Source organism: Felis catus, chromosome A2 (assembly GCF_018350175.1).
Source record: "Felis catus isolate Fca126 chromosome A2, F.catus_Fca126_mat1.0, whole genome shotgun sequence".
In the NCBI taxonomy this organism is placed as follows: domain Eukaryota; kingdom Metazoa; phylum Chordata; class Mammalia; order Carnivora; family Felidae; genus Felis; species Felis catus.
Genome location: NC_058369.1, coordinates 120820897 through 120842149, shown reverse-complemented (window position 1 = coordinate 120842149; position 21253 = coordinate 120820897). Strand labels below are relative to the sequence as shown.

The window sequence follows — 21253 nt, the reverse complement described above, 5'->3', positions numbered from 1 at the left end:
ATTTATCTTTTGGTCCCTCCAGAGGAAAACCTCACATTCTAGATGAATCCTCCTGTCTCCAATCTCAAACTCTGAGGATTCGGAAAGGAGACATGTATCCATGGAAAACCCTACATAGGATGACAATGTTGATTAATGTGCTCATGAGTTACCTTTCTCATTAAAACTATCAGGAATTGAGGGGGGCCTGGGTATCTCAGTTGGTTAAGTGTCTGACTCTTGGTTTCAGCTCATGGTTAATGAGACTGAGCCCTGGGATTCTCTGTCTCCTCCCTCTCTCTCTGCCCCTCTCCCACTTGTGCGTGTATGCGCTTTTTCTCTGTCTCTCAAAATAAATAAACATTAAAAAAAAAGAAACCTATTAGGAATTGAAACTGGAGAGACACTCTAGCTCCTAAGAGTTCATAATGAATTTCAGGTCCTGTGATATAAATTTAGAGAAAATATTTTGCACTGGGCATCCTTTTACAGGTACATCTTAAATTTCAGATAATTATCATTCCCTTTATTCATAAGACAGGGCCTTGATCATGAATCTGTACCTGATAATGTATTTTTTTTTTAATTTTATATTTGAGAGAGACAGACAGACAGAGCATGAGCACGAGCAGGGGAGGGCCAGAGAGAGAGGGAGACACAGAATCTGAAGCAGGCTCCAGGCTCCGAGCTGTCAGCACAGAGCCCGACGTGGGGCTCGAACCCACAAGCAGTGAGATTATGACCTGAGCAGAAGTCAGCCGCTCAACCAACTGAGCCACCCGGGCGCCCCTGTATCTGTACCTTAAAAAAAAAAAACCAACAACCTTGTAACTCCTACTGGAAAACAACTGATACAAGTTTGCTTTTCTGCACTGTTTTTCAGAACATATTTGTTTTCCTGTCACACAATCTGTCATACTATGGACACAGGACACCATGGCCATGTGAGAGAAAGAACCATATTTTTATTTTCCAAATCAAAGGATGGCCATCTTTTTTTTTTTTTTTTTGATGTTTATTTTTGAAGGAGAGAGAGGCAGAGAATGAGTGGGGGAGGGGCAGAGAGAGAGGGAGACACAGAATCGGAAGCAGGCTTCAGTCCCTGAGCTGTTAGCACAGAGCCCGATGCGGGGCTCGAACCCACGAACTGTGAGATCATGACCTGCGCCGAAGTCGGCTGCTTAACGGACTGAGCCACCCAGGCACCCCAAAGGATGACCATCTTTAAAATAGCAATATTGAGTGGCACCTGGGTGGCTCAGTCGGTTGAGCGTCTGACTTCGGCTCAGGTCACAATCTCACGGTCCGTGAGTTCGAGCCCTGCGTCGGGCTCTGGGCTGATGGCTCAGAGCCTGGAGCCTGCTTCCGATTTTGTGTCTCCCTCTCTCTCTGCCCCTCCCCCGATCATGCTCTGTCTCTCTCTGTCTCAAAAATAAATAAAAACATCAAAAAAAAATTTTAAATAGCAATATTGACATTTGAACTTGCTACTGGCCTCCTCCTTTTCGGCATGTAGTTTCTATGGAAAAATAAAAATGTATTATTTGGAGACACATTGATCATTTTCTTAATTATGTCTCATGGCTGGATTTGGCTGTAACAAGTTCTATGCTCCGAATTGTTTGTCTCTTGGCAAATACTTAGTTTGTGGAATTTGATTAAATAGCATCCCAGAAGGTTTTAGAGCTTGTCTTCTTTGCCCACAAGTGAAAGAAATATTACAAGTCTCTGACCTTACACTCCATACACAGAAGACCCTTGATAAAAACCTCAGGGCTGAACTGAGGAGGATTCTGGGCAAATTCCATTCCCTCTGGGATTCCCCACCCTCTTTGCTTATTCATGACCTGGTGCTTTTTCTTCAGGCAAGCTCAGCCTGAGGGCTCTGAGCTGGCTAATGCTGTATGTTATTCCATTATGCATGTATTATGTTGGATGATCTCCCCACAGAATAACCAAGCTCAATTAACAGGTTGTTCTTCTTACAGATCTGTGAAATCCCCTGGGTGCTCCTAAGGGCTTTTTAGTTGCCAGGAGTGTGGCAGAAAGAATGTAGTGGGAAGCTTGCGAGGTGGTGTCAGTCCGTTACTTCATGTGAAGAAGCAACGCATATATAAGTAGTAGCAGGACTCTGCAATCACGAGTCAAAATTGGGAACCAAATCGACAGTTCATTGTGTTCAGCACCATTTATCTTTTTTTTTTAAATTTTTTTTAACATTTATTTATTTTTGAGACACAGAGAGACAGAGGATGAACGGGGGAGGGTCAGAGAGAGAGGGAGACACAGAATCTGAAGCAGGCTCCAGGCTCTGAGCCATCAGCCCAGAGCCCGACGCGTGGCTCGAACTCACGGACTGCGAGATCATGACCTGAGCCGAAGTCGGATGCTCAACCCACTGAGCCACCCAGGCGCCCCATCAGCACCTTTTATCTTGATCGACAAACCTCATAAACAGTCATTTTGGAAAAGAGAAATGTGGGTTTGTATCCATTAGAGAAATGGACCAGCTGAGTCACAGAGCAGTGCAAGTTGTTTTTGCTTGAGGGTAGATATTACAGAAAGTCAGTCAGACGCATTCTATGAAGCTGGGAAACAAAAGTACTAAAAGATACACATTTGTCATGAATGATGGTCTTTCTTCAAAATATTCACTAAATATACAAAGCCATTATAAAGCGGGGCTAGGCAGACATTCCTTCAATGAGCCATCAGATGAATAATTGGAGAAAATATGAACAATGCATGGTGGAGGGGGACTAATATTTATAACATCCAAAATTAATTAAAGGAAGGGCAAGTCTCTGGGATCCAATAGAACAAATGTTTTATAAGGGATAGATATCTGAAGGGAGGTGTGATGCTTAATTTTGTGTGTCAATTTGAGTGAGCTCTGGGGTGTGCAGATTAAACGTTGTTCCTGGGTGTCTCTGTCAGGGTGCTTCTGATGAGATTAGCATTTGATCTGGAGAATCCAGTAAAGAAGACTGCCCTCCTCAGTGTGATTGGGCGTCATCCAAACCACTGAGGGCCTGAACAGAACAAAAGGGGGAGGCAGAAGAAACTTGCCCCTTTTTACACATCTCACTGCTGAACCAGAGAATCTCACCTTCTTCTGCCCTTGGACTGGGATGTGCACCATCACCTTCCCTGGTTTTCAGGCCTTTGGACTCAGGCTGAATTCCACCACCAGCTTTCTTGGATCTCCAACCTACAGACAGCAGATCATGGAACTTCTCAGCCTCCATAACTGCATAGGCTGATTCTTCCTAACAAATCTCTATATAGATCCTATTGGTTTTTCTTTCTCTGAAGAACCCTGACTAATACAGAAGGCATATTAAAATCTTGTTTGAGGATTCCCTGTTCCCTAGAGTTGCTCTGGTAATGAAGATTGGAAAGACATGTGTCAAGATATTGAAATAAGAGAAGAGTTTCATTAGATCAGCAGCAATCAATTGCCAAACATAAAGTGGCCGAGAAAGCACCACATGACCAAGGTCCAAGAGCTCAGAGAAGCCCCCCTACTCCATAAGCTTCCTTGCGGTACAACTACAGAGAACGGGCTTCAGCTGGAAGTCTGGAAGTGCCAGATTAATCAAGGTCAAATACAAGGATCAAAAGGACACAATTCTTATCCCTGCCAGACAACTATGAAATAAGGACAAGGCGAGCTATAAACACAGCAAGCGTGCAAGCAGCATCAGAGGGAAGGGAGGAGCTTTTCGGGATCAAATGTGTCAAGCAGGCCCTGAGGAAAAGAAACAGCGCTGCAAATAAGCACAGCCCCTTAAAGGACACAAAACCAAAGGAGAAAAGGCAGAAAAAGCCCGTGGTCATGTGCTAGTCTTAGTTACTTTTCAATACACTGTCAGCTACTTAATATTCTCTTCCTTCTTTTTAAGTGAAAGATAGTATAACAATAAAACAGTTGTGTGTATTTTTTCAATATACAGAAAATCATTGTATTTAGACATTTTTATAAAAACAGAAATCACTAATGAAGCGTTGCTTAAAATAACAATTACAAACACCATTTTCGAGAGGTATGCAAATGAAATTGTGAAACTCTGAGTGACAAAGTACCCTGTACATGAATAATTTACAAGAGGTAATTTGATAAGATGATACATTTGCAGGGACTGAACGGTGGAATGCTCTTTCCAGATTCTTCTATAATTGTAACACGAGTGCAGTGCTTTTACCATAGCACAACCATGTATTTTGACTTAAGTACCTTTAAAATACAACAGTGCTGGGGCGCCTGGGTGGCGCAGTCGGTTAAGCGTCCGACTTCAGCCAGGTCACGATCTCGCGGTCCATGAGTTCGAGCCCCGCGTCAGGCTCTGGGCTGATGGCTCAGAGCCTGGAGCCTGTTTCTGACTCTGTGTCTCCCTCTCTCTCTGCCCCTCCCCCATTCATGCTCTGTCTCTCTCTGTCCCAAAAATAAATAAACGTTGAAAAAAAAAATTAAAAAAAAAAATACAACAGTGCTGAACATACAATGCAGAGACCACCTAGACTAGGTATTAAAGAAAGAAAACAAGAAGTGAGCTGAACAGGAAAAAGCCCACATTTTATTCCCTATGAGATAAGTTTCTTCTTATAGCCAATAGAATTATCTATGAAAATCAAGCCACAATTTGAGTGCATTCTCCTCACAATTTGAGTTCATTCTCCTCTAACAATCACCAGGACTTTGATTTTTTTCAAGTAGATCAGAACACAGAGCTGTGTCTTCAAGTAGCAAAGAGTTCTTATCTTCAGAGACATGTAGATGACATTACATGATGTCGCAGTTTCTTCAAAATAATCCACAGGTAAGGGGAATGAGTGGGGACCACAGATGAAACAAGACTGGCTATGAGTCGATAATTGTGAAAATTGGGAAATGGCTGCATGGGGGTTCATTATATTAGTCTCTCTATTTTTACATATCCTTGAAATTCTCTAAAATGCAAAGGTTTTTTAAGAGCCATAGGATTCAAAGAAAAACCATAAATTAGGGAAAGACATTTCGAATGAAACTGACAAAAGGTGAGGATCCAAAATGTTTTAAGAACTTCTATAAATTAATAAAAGAAAGACAAAGAAACCAATTGAAAACTGGATAAAAGCTACAATGGGCAATTTATGAAAAGAATAAAAAGTGGTGAACAAAATATCCAAAGGTGGTTAGTCTTATTAAGTAAGCAGGAAAAGGCAAATTAAAACAACAATGGGATATTTCATATACCATGAACAGGGCCAGATGCCCCCCTGGAAATTCTTCCAGCTCTAATGTTTAATTTGCTTACATATTCATGGCACAACCAAAACACCACTCACACCTCCATCTCAAGCAGCCCTGAGATTTTCCTTGACAGCAGGAAATTCCAAAGACTATTCAGAAATCTCAGTCACTCCCCCTGATTTTACCCACCTGGAGAACCTCGAATGTCTCCTCCTGTTCCACCCTGGTCTAGGGGCACACAACTCTACAAAGTGCAAACAGCCACTAAATACATCTGCAAGGTGTGTTTTTTAAAAATACTGATGTTCAGTCTGTCTTTTAACAGAAAGGTTCAAGTTGTCACTTCACCTGAGTCATGTTGCCTATAAAAAGGTATTCTTTTTTCCAGTGTATACCATGGACGATCACGTTACTGGATGTGTATCACAATTTCTTATTGACCTTCTCCTAATGAACATTTTATCGACAATTAGTCTTTAAGAGAAAAATCTTTCCCAAGTCCTCCACTGGAATTCTCATTACGTCTCACTGACCAAGACTGGGCTATGTACGCACTTGTAGAACAATCACTGACAGAAAGGAAAGTGGTTGCCATGACTAAGGCCAAGTGTGATTCATCTCCTGGGCACATCGTTGCCCAAACTAAATGGAGATAGCAAACAGGAAGCATGACTGATGAACAAGCAAGTAGTAATCTTGTCTGCCACAGAGAAGTACGATAGAATTGACTGGGAGAATATCAGGAAATTAGGGGAGCTTTATGAAACGCTAACTAGTCTACCGAATCCACAGTGTATCCCTCATGCCCGCCGTCACCAATGTGTCCAGTAAGAAGAAGGTGACCACCGATCAGAAGAAGAAAAAGTGATGTACCTTTGACAGTCCAAAGCATACCATTTGGGGACAATTCATTAACTCCTTCCATGAATATTTACTGAGAACCTATTAGAAGTCAGGCACTATTCTAGGCACTTCCATTACATTAGTGAGCAAAAACAACAAAAATTTCCTGCTCTCAGGAGCTTATGTTTTAGCATAATAATGAGTGAATTACATACGAATGAGCAAATGGTAAGTGCTAGGGGAAATAAATAGAGTAGGCCAAAAGGAATCAGTAGTCCCCACTTGGGTGCTGTGGGATAGGTTAAATATGGTGGTCAGGGACATCTTAAGCAAAATCTTGAAGGAGGTGAAGGAGAGCCTTGGGAACACTTTTAGGAAGAGTCTTCCTAACACTAGACAGCCCAATTTCCCACTCTACATAGAGACTTTATTATTGGTACCTTCCCTGCCTCTAGCCTTCTAGAAGGATGGGTCTCCCAAACCTTCTTTGAGATATCTCTATATTTCAGGGAAGTGAGCCATTGCTTCTCTCTGAAACAAATTTGGGGACCTCTGTAGGCCTATTTGCAATGTTCCCATTGGTATGAGTTTTGATATTTCACTGTCATTTCACACTTGAAACCAAAATGTAGCACTTGTATTTCAGTCATTAAGAATGAATCTCCTTAATTTTATTGTTGCTGGTTATTATCACATTAATAGGTCTTTTCTAGTTAATGTCCATTTGTGAGAACTGTAATCGGGACAATGCCATGAGGATGATCTGTCCTTAACTGGTAAGCTGGATCAATGCACTATACTTAAGATTTAAGTTATAAATTCTGTACAAATTTAGAAAACATTTATGAAGTCATCATGCTTATACCCTGCTCTAAGTGAGACTTTTCAGTCAAATAGGAAAGGAAAACAGTCTTGTTAGAATGTTATACGTCACAGTTATGCCACTTATTGGTTCGTATGACTCTGGTAAACTCAGTGGGCCTTAGTTTTATTTTCTGTAAAATGAAGGGCTGGGCTGGCTGGTATGTGTGATCTCTTCCAGCTCGAAGATCCTTTGACTCTAAGTAGTTCCATCAAGGGGTGCCTGGGTGGCTCAGTCCATTGGGCGTCCGACGTCAGCTCAGGTCATGATCTCACGGATCATGGGTTCGAGCCCTGCATCAGGCTCTGTGCGGACAGCTCGAATCCTGTGTCTCCCTCTCTCTCTGCCTCTCCCTGGCTCATGCTCTCTCTCTCCAATACACATTAAAAAAATGTTTCTAACAAATAAATTAAATAAATAAATAGTTCCATTAAGCCATGCACAGATTCCACTTTCTGCTTCTTTGGAGACCTTTATTACAGTCCAAATTGCATTTTTGAAAGAGTTGCATTAATAATTTTGAAATACCATGCTTTCCAAACTGTTAGTCTTAAGGTAGTGGTCAATGGTACTTCTTTAAAAATATGAAATACACATGAAATGTACATCACAGCACCATGGACCCAGGTCAATGATAGAACATTATATGTTACAAAGTAAAATGCTCTACTTTAAAAAAAGCAAATTTTATTCCATCTGAAGCCACCATCAACATGGACAGTTTCCCAATTCCACCATCCAAAGCATATCTGTCTAGAACAATTCCTTCTTTCAAGACCAGGTGGGTTCTGTGATTTCAGAATACTGCAGGGATTGGGTGTTAATTCTGACTCTTTCTTTAACCAGCTGGGGATCTTAGAAAAACCATTGATTCTCTTGTGTGACCTGTTTCCTCTTCTGTGGATTGAGGGAACTGAAGAGAATGATGCCCAATATCTGTTGCAGGTCTCAATTCTGTGATTCCTGGATAAAGAGATCTGTTTACAGGAGGCTGCAGGAGGCCCTTCTCAACCAGCTCCGGGAGGGCTCCCTGTGCCCTGCAGCCCAGCAGGAGAACCAAGCTCACAAATACTGAAGAGCCACCCAATGACTTCACGAGCTTTCATATGGGCAGCTAGATTTTAATTTTCACTTATAGCACATTCCCTAGGGTAAAGTGTAATAACCAGTGGGATAATAAGCACATAGGATATTTCAATTGCTGGAGGAGAACTCATTTGGAAAATCAGGTGTAAGTCACATTCCTCAGAAGTTTTTACTACCAGAACAAAATGAAAGTCCCCAAAGGAATGTTTACACTTCGAGTTTAAATCTGTTGGAATGTCAAAGTCTCCCTCTAAGAGGTAAGCATCTGTAAGATTTAAAATGGTAAAGTCACAAATACTACTACTAATAATCTCTTTTGAGTTTGAATAGAAGCCAAAAGGAACCGAGAGAATTCCAGAGAACACTTGGACATTAAACTGTTAACTCTATGGTCATGTCTAATATCAAATAGCAACAGAGTTGGGAGAAATGCATACATCGTCCGTATAGCATAGAGTCAACATGAGAAAATGGATCATGGAGAGAGGATGCTCAGGAGGCCCTTTTTCCTCTTTGGCAACCTTTGATAGTAATGCTATCACGTAAAGACCAGGCTACCCCATAAAATAAAGTCAGCCTTTCTGCCTGAGTCTTCAGGATTTAGCTACCCCCTACCCAACACACATCCAGCATAGCCTTACATCTTACTCTAGTTTTCTATGATTATGAACCAGACGTACCTTTAGATGCTTTGTTCACATTATCTTATGCAAACTTCTCAATGGCTCAGAAAAGTAGCAGTTGTTTGTTCTATTATATGATGATAGAAACTGAGGTCCCAAGGTATTATGTGTGTGCTATAAACTGCTTTCCTTCAAATGCCAAAGCGCACTGAAGGAAGATGGTCCTTGACGATAACCCTCCATTCATTCAATTCATTCATTCATTTACCCATCCATCCATTCATGCATACATTTATTTATTCATCCATTTATTCAGGAACTCATTCTATTTTTGACACACTTTCTTCTACGGAAAGCTTCCTATAAATCCAGCCCAAGTCCCCTTTTCTTATTCAGTTCTCAGTAGAGATGGGAATTCAGAGAAATAGCCTCAATTGTGTCTTTGCCTCCGTTATCTGATTACCCCTCCATCTTGCCTTTTCCAGGTTAAATTATAAAATTTCCTTTCTGGTTCTCTTTGCAATAATTTTCAAACGACATTTTCTTTTTTAGGAGCAGAATTACAAGCAAGAAGCAGGATTTTTGTAGGGAAGAGTGAAACAGAAAGATTACCACAGCGTTTTTACATTAGCACTGTGACATTTCTAATAATCTACATAGAAGAATATTTTTTTTAGCATCCTCCTAAGTGCCTCTTGAAAACCTCTGTGACATACTCCATAGCTACTGACTAATTTGTTCTGGCAGAAAAATGACTTCAGCATTACTGAAAATATGTTTCCTATCACCAGATCTTATTCAGGTCATTGAGTGGCTTTTCACTGGTGGAAGGGAGTAGAATTTACCTTCAATGAAACATTAGTGAGAAGAGAGAGGGAAATAACATTTTGACCTACTCCAACATTAGCGGAATGCAAATCATAGTCAATTTTCTACGAGGTGATATTTCAATAGTTTGCATTTCTGTAGTTGGACATCGATCTGATTTTTTTTTTTAATGCAAGGTAAATGAAGGGTGCCTGAAGCAGACTGAATAAACAACTGTGAAAAACTAACTTTAAGCAGCTTTCAGCTTCGTGGCTGAGATAATGCGAAATTCTCTGGAGAAGCTCTAAATATAGAGGAATAATGGATAGCAGTTTACCACAAGCTGTGTAGTTCCTATACCAGCAGGAGCTGGGCATGGAATGGGGGAGGACTGTATAGTCCCACAGTGATTTGGGGGATTGATTAAGGATGCGCTAGCGACAGGTTCCAATGGGTGTGGCAGGGTGGGGGAGGGGTCACATCTCATTCTTTTTTTTATCTTCCCATGCGGAAGTGTGGGGAGCCACGGTGTGAGCTGCGGACATGGGCGATTAGAATGGTAAGTGGGAGGAAAGAAAACTACATTATTCTTCTTTTGGAAATATAAAGGGATAAAATTCAGCAATCATCAAGCCTTTCACTTCCCTACAATTTGTCAGCACAGTTAGGGGTGCTGGCTTCTTTTCCATAGGTGAGATTACTTCCTGCTGACATCACGGGGGGGGGGGGGGGGGTATGGTGGCCAAATGTGTGAAAAAGAAAATTAAGCTTGAAGGGTGGTTTTTGTTTTGATGTTTGCTAGACATCCTTTCTTGCGTTAAAATTAAATGTATGGGGCTAGGGGCAGCCATAGGATTTGAATGCTGAAAACGCAGAGCAGTGTTCTCTAGACAAATCCCCAGATGCATGACACAACTGTCAGTTTTGATAAAGAATTATGACTTCTTGGATTTTGTCTTTAGCTCTGCAGCACAGAAAGATCTGAAAACTTAGTGTAACGTTCTGTGTAAGCTATGCCAGAGCAGTCACTTCCATACTAATGAAGAGCTCCCTGGTCAAAATCACACCAATAAATGCATATTTAATTAGAGCTTATAGACATCCAAAGAGAAAAAATTCACAGGTTTTCTCATAGATGACCTTTACAGGAGATAGCTTACCCTCACATGCCTCAGGGCAAAATTTCAACCCAAATGAAATAAGCTGAGCCCCATTTATTGAATACGATCATTGTCTTTAGATAGGATTTAGCTTTTTTTTTTTTCAGGATTAGAACTTCATACAGATTTTGGAGGTGGCTTGGTGGTATAGCAGCTTAGATTTATAATTTTCTAATTAAAATGTATCTTTCATATCAATTTTAGAGAACAAGCTTAATTCACGGCATTTAATCATTGAGATTTGTTCTGACGTTTCCAGAACATGGAACCTAATACTGAGATGTGATTACTTTGCCACAGACTGGCCGCTAGAGGAAAATACAGACTAGACCAGGGGCAGAGGGAAAGATAGAAAAGATCTCAAAGTAAAAAAAAAAAAAAAAAGACTCAAAGTACACAAGATGATTTTCAAATTGCTTCCCTCTGAGGTCTAGGAATAATCTTGCACACATTATCTAAACTTTCCTCCATCTCACCCTGCTTTGTTGTTCTACAACGCTTGGGCCTCTTGAGATTTAAGGGAAGAAAAACAGGTTGAATGTAAAAATAACTTTTCTAACCAATAGCCAAAGGGTGAATGCTTGGTCCACTCTGTGGGAGAATGTGGCCTCCTCTGGACCCATTAGTTCAGGGCTCATCATCCAGAGTGCAGACCTTGACAGGGTGCCCTAGCGTGTCTTTCCTTCTGGCTTTGGAAAGAGATTTACTTTTTTGATAGTTGCTGCTTCTCTTAGGCTATTAAAATGCATTTGTTTTCTCTGAAATGGTGTAAACCAAGTTTAGGTAATAACAATAGCACTTTAGATATTGGTCAGGTGTGTGCTGTTCTGTGATACTGGAGTATAAGAAATGCCATATCTTTTTAGTTTTTTGAAAATAAATCCAATGTGAGCTCACATTTGGTGAGTCTGGGAAGAAGTCCAAGATCGATCAGTTCGGAGGGTAGGGTATCCCTTTCTCTTTTAGATCTGACAAACACGTTAGGGGCTTATTCCTTATATACAAATGGGAAGAGGCCCGATTCTCAAGATTCCCTGTCCTTACTGTTCCTTCACTTACTCAGTGCAGCTGACTAGTGCCCCTCATTTGCCTGTTGGCATCCTGCCCCAGGCAGATTACGTAGACACCCCTCACGTAGTCCACATCACAGATCACAGGAATGTTCACAGAGGCTCCTAGGACTCCTTGTTGGGTTGAGCCCCTCCTGGTACCCATGTTGACGTTCCTATGCCAGAATATATAGCTTTAGAGCTTCTGTACCTGAAAAACCCACCCCCTCCTTCCGACGTATAACAACAGTCAGAATAAGCTAGGTTATGATGTGGTAACAAAGAGGCCCCAAATATTAGCAGCTTAAATCCACAGAAGTGTATTTCTTTCCAAGCCTGCCTCTTTCTTGGGGGGCCTGGCATAAGAGTATAAATGGAGGCCCACATGCCATGTGTCTAAATATTTAAACGTTATAAATGAAGGTAACAAACCAAGAAAAGAAACACGCTCTACCTTCTTAGCTCAAAAAATATGTCATTATAACAACCTGGGAAACCGGATTTGAATTTAGAATTCTGAGACTGCTTGAAGTTATGGTCTGGAACACGGTTGTATAAAGCTCGATAGCATTTTAGCCTGTCCTCCGCCTGCACAGTCCAGCCTGCACATCCAACTCTGTAAGTATGCCTCTTGGCCACCCCCCAGGGGCAGAATGCATCCATGCAGGCTCTGGCAGCAGGCTTGCGGTCATTTGGGTGAGGAATTCTGAGGGACCCTGTCATCCAAACCATGGAAACAAATTTGTAAATACAGAATCCACAAGTAAGAGGATGGACTGTATTTTATTTTGCTCGCTCATTTTTGTCAAAAATTTCCTGGGAGAAATTAACAACAGGTGCACAGAAACAGGAAAGGTGAGGTTGCAATTCTTCCAACCATCATGGTGCAAAGAAGCCCAGAATTTAAGAATTCAGTGTTGAGTTCTTCTAAGAAAGAACGTTTTACTGATAGATCTCCGGGTAGGGTGGAGGGGAATACATTAAACACAGGCAATTTACAGGGCACTGGGGACCACTGTGCTGCACAGGACACGCATAGTGCTGTCAGCCCCTGCACTCATACCCCTCATCTCACCTAGGATTCACCAGCCTCTGGGGCGAGGAAGGTGGTTAGGGTGGATGGGGTAAGACAATTGTTACAGCCTCCATTTTCCGATGAGAAAACCAAGGTTAAGAGAAAGGCTGTAGCCAGGGACAGAGAATAGAGAAGGAAGAGAGAACTGGTCCTCCCGTGTGTTCTCTCTCCCCAGCTGCTGTGTGCTCCTAGGGGGTAGCCATCTCAAAGTCAAGGGAGAGTCCTTTAAATCCACAGAAGCCAGCCAAGCAGGAGGTTCTCAGCAGTTTAGCCTCAACTGCCACACATAAAACACAACAAATTGTTTAAGGTAATTGCCGAAGTCTTCCTACCGAGGACTATCCTTCACCTGTTTTACCTGTATTCCTTTATTTGGTGATATTACTTAGTTCTTGAAGTTCTCGACAGCCCTCAAGAGGCTATAGAACCAGAAAAGTCACTTTTCTAGGTCAACTGCTTTGAATCATGCCATCAATCATGGGCACAATATTTTATTAGTAAGTAGAGCACCTGGGCTAACCACTGTCTGCATTAGAGGAAAATAAAATAAAATCTGAATAAAAGAAAAAAGAAGCGATGCCACATGCTATCTCCCCTACTCCCTTTGATCTCTGGTTATCCTCTGCAAAATTTTTGCCTTCAATAAATGAATGGCCTACTCGCTATGGGCCAGGCGTTGCGCTAACAGCTCTATATGCAATTTCATTAAATCCTCAGATCAGCCCTGTAGGACTGTCCTCTTTCCATATATGAGAAGGCTAAGGCTTAGAGAGGTTAATTAATATGGCAAAGGTCACACAGCTAATGAGTGGTTGAGCTGGAATTCAAATCCCTACCAGTTTAGTCCTAAAGCCTCACGGTGCCCTTAATCAGACGTTGTACTGAGCACATGGGCAGCTTCATCATAATATCAACATAAGCATTTCAGGACTGTTGTACAAATTAAAGACATGACATATGTGAAAAGTGCTAGGCAAACCATGAAACCCTGCAAAAGCTCACGGTGATTATTTCGCATGGTTTTCCACAGGGCTAGCTCTACTGTCCTTGGTGGCCAAGTCTATATTAATCCCATAATTCATCCTTAATCCACCAAAGTCTTGTTTGCCTGGTTTTCAGCGTAGCCAAAGGGAAACCGAAAATAAGTCTTTTGTTAGCAAGGCTTAACACCTGCTGCGGAAGGGTGGTGCATCATCAGAGAACAGATTCATCTACAAAAGACTGAGATTAATTTGGACATTGTTTCCCTACATAAACCAGGCACAAGGAGGCAAGCAACCCAGGGAAGGATAATCATGCTGGGAGCAGAAGCACTTGTTATAAATAATTACCAAGTAATTAGCCACAACTTCCCTGAGTCTGTAGCCTGCGGCCCGTCTTTGGAGGTGGCCCTTCCTTACCAAGTGCAAGGAGACTGATGCGCTTCTGTAAATTTCTCAGGACACGCATCTGTGTCTCACAGGGGGATCACCGCCATCTGGGGCTACTTCTCAAGGCTACGGCCAAGGTGCAGCACAGCTGTGAGGTCATTTCAGCTGCACCTCCTTTTTAATAGCACAATGACATTTTTGCGAGTCTGTGAATGTGACACGTCTGACTTCTTTTCTTAAGCAGTGTGGTTTATGGTTTATTGGACAAGTTAATACACCGCGCGGGCCATGACATTCTTCTTCCTGGTGTGCCTCTGAGCTGTGTTTCCAAAGCCGTGAGGCGTCCGTCGAAGATATGTAACAACACTTAAAAGGAACGACGGCAGAAGCCTTGACAGGTGCGGGGACAGACACAGACATTTCCAAGAGGGGCATGGTTGTCTACAAGATTAATCAATTCCCCTTGTTTTCATTACAGGTCCACATTAATCTTAGAGGCAGCAGCTATTAATGTGAAATCAAAGCTCCGAAGCTAGACAATTGGAATTGTATTTACCTGCCAGAGATGTGTAAATGGGCTCTTCTCTGGGTCTTCTCAATTGGAATACAAGGAACACCGCAATGCTGTGGCCAGAGGTCAGGGAGGGGCACGCCTTTCTGTGGTGTCCTGATGCAATGAAAACCAGGGGGGGAGAGAATACAATTCATTATCTTGGGTGAGACCGTTGAAAAGAATGAGTTATAAGCCTGCGTCACCATAATTATTATTGCTATAGGTACCATTTATCGAGCCCATTCTATATGACAAGTACTGACATACACTATCTCACTCCACCCTCTTAAAAACACTGAGGTAGCTAATATTATTTTTGCCACGTAGGGATGAGAAAACTGAGACAAAGTCACTTGCTTAGGTCACCAGATGGCAGGTTCTAAATTTGAACCTGGGTCCAACTCATGTTCCATCAGGGCCTAAGAAACCGGAGTCTCCTCAGAATATGCGGTTGGGGAGAACACAAGTGCTTGGGGGAACCCTGAAACCACCTGGTCTGATCAATCTGCCAATTTTATTTTATTATTTTTTTCTTTTTTTTTTTAATGATTTTAAGTTCAAAACGAAGACATTTATTTTATTTTTTTAATATTTTACTTTTTAAATAATATCTACATCCAATGGGGGGCTTGAACTCACAACCCCAAGATCAAGAGTCACATGCCCTACCAACTGAGCCAACCAGATGCCCCAACCTGGCAATTTTATTTATTATTATTTTTAATGTTCATTTATTTTTGAGAGAGACAGAGAGACAGAGCGTGAGCGGCGGAGGGATAGAGAGACAGGGAGACACAGAATCCAAAGCAGGCTCCAGGCTCCAGGCTCTGAGCTGTCAGCACAGAGCCTGATGCAGGGCTTGAACCCACGAACCATGAGATCATGACCTGAGCTGAAGTCGGACGCTTAACCGACTGAGCCACCCAGGTGCTCCAACCAACCTGACAATTTTAAATCTCTGTTTTCAGAAAAGACAATCAGAGAAGAAGGTTTAACCAATTCCTTTGTAAAGCCATTCTTTTGCCCACTTTTGAGTACTCAATACAAGGGCTAAAAATATTATTTTCAGCAGTTTGATTCTCCTCTGCAAGTTACATATTTTGATTCTTCAATTGTTAAACTGACTACAATTATGGTCATTTGGGGAGAAATGTACAGAAACACTCCTCAAAGGATAAGAAGGGGTGCCTGGGTGGCCCAGTTGGTTGAACATCTGACTTCGGCTCAGGTCATGATCTCGCGGTCCGTGAGTTCGAGCCCTGCATCGGGCTCTGTGCTGCCAGCTCGGAGCCTGGAGCCCGCTTCGGATTCTGTGTCTCCCTCTCTCTCTGCTCCTCCCCCACTCATGCTCTGTCTGTCTGTCTCTCTGTCAAAATTAAATAAACATTAAAAAAAAAGATAAGCAATGGGCCAATCATGCCAAGATATGCTAGTGAGTAGTGAAGAGAAGGAATACACTTGTCTCTAAGGAAAGACATGCACTAAAATCATCTCTGCCATGCTGCTGATGACTGTACCTGCACAGCCTGGACAGATGATCTCCTCTGTTGCAGGGCGGCTTCCGAACAGAATCTGTGCATAGATTCACCAGACGCGACACTCCGCTGAAGAATGGATATCAAGAAAGACAGGGTAGGTACTATTTAATGAAAATATACAGACTCGTCCATTTTGCCCATCCCAGGTTTAGCTGTGCTCATATCCTCAGTTCATCAAAATACCTCTCACCGTTGTACCCTCCTTTCCATAGGGATTCTAGTGGGTTGAATGGTGTTCTCTTCAAAATGTATGCCCACCCAGAACCTCAGACCGTGACCTTATTTCGAAAGAGGGTCTTTGCAGATGAGGTAAATCCCTAAATCCAATGACTGGTATCCTTATAAGAAAAGGAGAGGACATGCAGAAACACAGAGAAACAGCCATATAATGACGGAGGCAGACATTGGAGAGATGCAGGTTCCAGGTAAGGAACATCAAGGATTTCTGGGAGCTGGAAGAGGCAGGAGATTTTCCCCCACAGCAAATTTTCCCCCACGTCTGGAGGGAGAGCAGTCGGGCCAGAAGCTTAATTTCAGGCTTCTCCCGCACTGTGAGAGAATAAATGTGTATTGTTCTAAGCCACCCAGTTTGTGATAATTTGTTATGGTGGTTCTAGAAAACTCATACAGGGACTACCACACACAGCTTGGCCCCAGGGCTCATCATCTTTTACAGGGATCATTTGTACTATTCTCTCCCAACTCGTCTGGTCCCATGGCTGTCACCTCCATCCACACCCCCGTCCTGCAATGTACTTTACTTTGCCAACAGAGTTCTCTTCTTTGTACTTGGATAACCTTCCAAAGACCCTCTGACTCAGTAATTCTGCTTTCCAGATTTCTTTCCTAAGGAAATGATTAGATGCACATAATTATTTATATGAGACTATTTCTTAGTGAATTAATAATAAGGAAAAATTGGAAACAACTCAAATGACCAAATGTTGGAAACGGTTGAATAAATTAGGGTAGATTCGTATGATTGAACATGATACAGCCACTGATATTATGTTTTTGAACTAACGGCATGTGAAAATAATTGGGATGTAATGCTAACTGCTAAAAGCACGATAAATAACACCATATAATACGATTCCAATTTTGTTTTAAACATACTTGCATAGATAAAAGATTAGACAAAAATAACACATCATTTGGTTATCTCTAAGGAGTCACAACAAAATTTTATACGACCTTTTTGTATATCCTCATATTTCTATAATGATCATGTATTATGCTCATAATAGGAAAATAAGCAATATATCTTAATCAAAATTTAGACTTCCAGTGCAGTGGCTTTCAAGCTATTTTGATGATATCTCATATAATAAATAAAGCTTGCATTATGACTATTGTAGGCTGAATACTCCCCAAACATGTCCATGTCCCAAACCCCAGAACCTATGAATATATTACTTGCATGGCAAGATGGACTTTGCAAATGTGACTAAGTTAAGGATTTTGAGATGAGAAGATTATCCTGGATTATCTGGTGGGGCAAATGTGGTTACAACCATCTTTATAAGAGAGAACCAGGAAAATCAGAATGAGGAGGAGATACGAGGACAGAAGCAAGAGGCTGGAGTGATGTAAGTAAGCGGCCAGGAGACAAAGAATGTGGGCAGCTTCTAGAAGACGAAAAAGATAGGGAAGGGAATCAGATTCTTCCCCGAAGCCTCCAGAAGGAATGCGGTCCCGCTGCCACCTTGATTTCAGACTTCTGACTTCAGAACCATAAGGGAATAAATGTGTTGTTTTCCGCCACTAATTCTGTGGTAATCTGTTGTGCTACCAAAAGGAAACTAATACAATGACCTAACATACACACACACACACACACACACACACACACACACGTACCCGAAAAAGAAAGTTTCACAAAGCATGACTTACTCTATTTTCTTTCCTATTTTCTTGGATTGAATTGTGTCCTCCAAAAAAGATACATTGAGGTCCTCACCCCCCCCTCCTTCCCATACCTCAGAATGTAGCCTTATTTGGAGATAGGGTCTTCACAGAGGTAATGAAATTAAAATAAGGTCATTAGGGTGGGTCCTAATCCAATATGATGGTGTCCTTATATAAGGGGGAAGTTGGGACACAGAGAAAGACGCACATAAGAGAAAGATAATGTAAAGAGACATAGGAGGACATCCCTGAAGACGGATGAAGAGATGCCTCTGGCAGGAATTATTCTGCCATAAACCCCGGTGCTATTAGAAGCTGGAAGAGAGAAGAAAAATCCTTCCCCTACAGGTTTCAGAGGGGTCATGGCCCTGCAGACACCTTTGCTCAGACTTCCAGTCCTCAGAACCATGAGACGATAAATTTCCATTCTTTATAACCACGCAGTTATTTAGTACTTTGCTATAGCAGCCCGAGGAAACTAATAAACCCATTCTATTCTATTCTAACCTATTTCGTTACGTTGATTTCATTAAGAAAGTCGCCTCAAATATGAATGACATCAGTCTTTGTAGATCGACATTCAAGCTTTTCCCACTCTGATTTCCTTCTGTCTGTTTTAGCCAACTGCTGACCCATCCCGAATACATCCAGTATTTGACCCTGAACCGTCAATCATTCCCAGAACACAGCATCGATTCACACGTGGTACCCTCTCCCCACAATGTCCGTTCATTGTTCATGCCCAGCTTCATTGCACCTCCTCAGGAATGATATCCCTGGCCCCTTAGGCAGAGTCACTTGGTCCCTGTTCTCTGCACCTACAATGCTTTTTAGAGGCCCCAATTACAGCCCTTATCATACTGTATTATGGGATCAATTTAACTGGTTCCTCCCTCCAACTAAACTCTGAGTTTCTTAAAGAAGACCACTTCTTTATTCCCCTCCCCCCCTTTTTGTTTAATCTAAGCTTCGGTACCTAGTACAAAACCTTACACACCCCAGATACGGGGTGCTTCAAATATGTTAGTGCAGTTTTAAACTTTAATAGCTTCAGAAGTATAAGTGCCACAAACTTACAAAACTGTCATTTGGAAGTTTACTTCTTTTGACTCTATTATTTGGCTTTTAATCATTTTTAATAGATGTCATTTTTCCCCCTTTGAATCAATGTATGCCATTTTTCACTCAGGGGAACTGAAACAAAAATTTAAACCGAAAAAAAAACAAACCCGTGTTACTCAAAATTCACAAAACTAAATAAGTGTAAAATACATTTAGTTAAACTTTGAAATGATGTTTTTGTAAGTTGTAGCAATTTATACCTCTGAAGTCGTTAAAACTCCAGTAACACTTTGGCGACACCCTGATTTTGAATAACTATGCTTGAGTGTGATTCATTTTTCTATTTACCGTAAAATTCAGCTTGGTTTTCATTTAAGTGGTTCCATTTTAGGCAAAGGTATTCCTTGGCCAGTAGCTGTCCTTATATCCTAAGGCCCACAGTTTAGAAGGCCCCCTTCTGGCCCTCGACTGGCTGTACTTCTCCACATAGAGTGAGGCGTCCATGGGATTAAGTCCACTGTGTGTCTCCTACCCCAAATCCATACCTCCCCAAACCTCTGGAATCCTTCAGTTCTCCTCTACGTGACCTCTCACTCTCCAGGAGCCACACTGGCTTCTTGGCCTGGTGGTCCCAAGGCAGCAGCCTCAGAGCAGAAGCTGTAAGGTGCTTCGATTTCTAGAAGCAAACAGCATTTGCCCACCTTCTAATGGCCAAAACTAGGCACAAAGCTAGCCCTGATTAAATGGGATGATGGAAAACAGACTCCACCTCCTGATGGGAAGAAGGGCCACATCACCTCACAAAGGAGTGTGGTGGCTTTGTTTGGTGCACGTGATATAAGTCAGTCAGAGAAAGATGTCATATGTTTCACTCATATGTGGAATTTGAGAAACTTAACAGAAGACCATGGGATAAGGGAAGGAAAACTGAGTTCCAGGGAGGGAGGTAAACCATGAGAGACTCTTAAATTCAGGGAACAGACTGAAAGTTGATGGCGGAGGTGTTGAGGGGGTGATGGGCGTCGAGGAGGGCACTTGTTGGGATGAGCACTGAGTGTTGTATGGAAGTGATAAATCACGGGACTCTACTCCCAAAGCCAAGACTACACTGTATATACTGTATGTTAGCTAACTTGATAATCAATCAATCAATCAATCAATGGATCAGAACTAGTAGCTAAGTAGCAGAGCCAGAATTCAAAGCCAGGTGGCCTGCTGGGGTGCTCTAAATAACCATCTCTGAACCACAGGGCATTTGGGGACACTCTGATGTGGGAACGATGACATTCTTGTATTTTGTCTTACCTTGCTCTTGTAATCTCCTTACCGATTTAGTCTCTCTCTCTCTCTCTCTTCCCCCAGTGTCTGGCTCAGTGCCCAGTACCTGGGGCGGCGTGGGTTAAAAATACCTACTGATGTCACTTACAGGAGATGTGACCCTGAACAGGATACCTGACTTCTCTTAAGTCTCCACTTCCTGCTTGCAAAATGGGGATAATCTTAGTACAGAACTCATCAGGTTGCCGTAAGATTCCGACCCCACACCGCAGAAAACCACCTGACTCCATGTTGGTGTTCTGAGAGCTCCGAGAATCAGTGTGACTGGAATGCGGACCACGGATGAATGCAAGTGGACTTTTTAAACAGTGGCAGTAAAACACCACTTGGTTTCCAGATGCAAACACCAGGCTTGCAAGCACCGGGGTTGCAAGCACCAGGGTGGGGAATAATTTCTAAATACAGTGTTTGAATTCTGATAGCAGCTTTAAAACAGTAGGCGGGAAAATCAAAACACACAAAGGAAGAAACACACCAGGGTTGCACCGCAGCCGACCTTTCTCTGTTACCTTTCCGGATTCCACTCTGGGGGTGCTTGTTTCTTCCAGGATGGAGAGCTCCCCGGTGCCGCCAGGTCGCGGAGGCCGGGGGGGAGGTAGGAGGGGGTGGGGACCTACCTTTGGCGCCAAAGTTCTAGATCACGTGGGCCGCCGAGAGGAGCGCCCAGCAGCTGGAGTCCAGCAAGATAGTCGTGACTGCAGGGGCGAGGGGCGGGGTGCCTCACTTCTCCCCGCCTCCGCACCGCTGCGGGGGACCTGCTGGCTCCG

At 42.4% G+C, this 21253-nt stretch overlaps 1 protein-coding gene and 1 long non-coding RNA gene across 7 annotated transcripts in view; one reads left to right on the top strand and one right to left on the bottom strand.

Moving 5' to 3' along the window:
- Positions 1-2411: 2411 nt before the first annotated feature.
- LOC123383919 lies at positions 2412-21242 on the bottom strand. Of its 3 annotated transcripts, none has more exons than XR_006594320.1 (5): positions 21104-21242; positions 16940-17024; positions 16158-16244; positions 14644-14754; positions 2412-3190 (listed from the first exon to the last, which is right to left on the bottom strand). It is a non-coding gene; the product is annotated as an uncharacterized LOC123383919 (long non-coding RNA). The 3 variants fall into 3 exon arrangements; XR_006594319.1 differs by lacking the exon at positions 2412-3190 and adding an exon at positions 7291-7880; XR_006594318.1 differs by lacking the exon at positions 2412-3190 and adding an exon at positions 14316-14528.
- CPVL (carboxypeptidase vitellogenic like) overlaps positions 21120-21253 on the top strand; it is a 136313-nt gene continuing 136179 nt past the window's right edge. For all 4 annotated transcript variants that reach the window (XM_023250461.2, XM_019825633.3, XM_045052542.1 and 1 more), the window contains exon 1: positions 21120-21253. The gene's annotated coding sequence lies outside the window, so the exon portion shown is untranslated.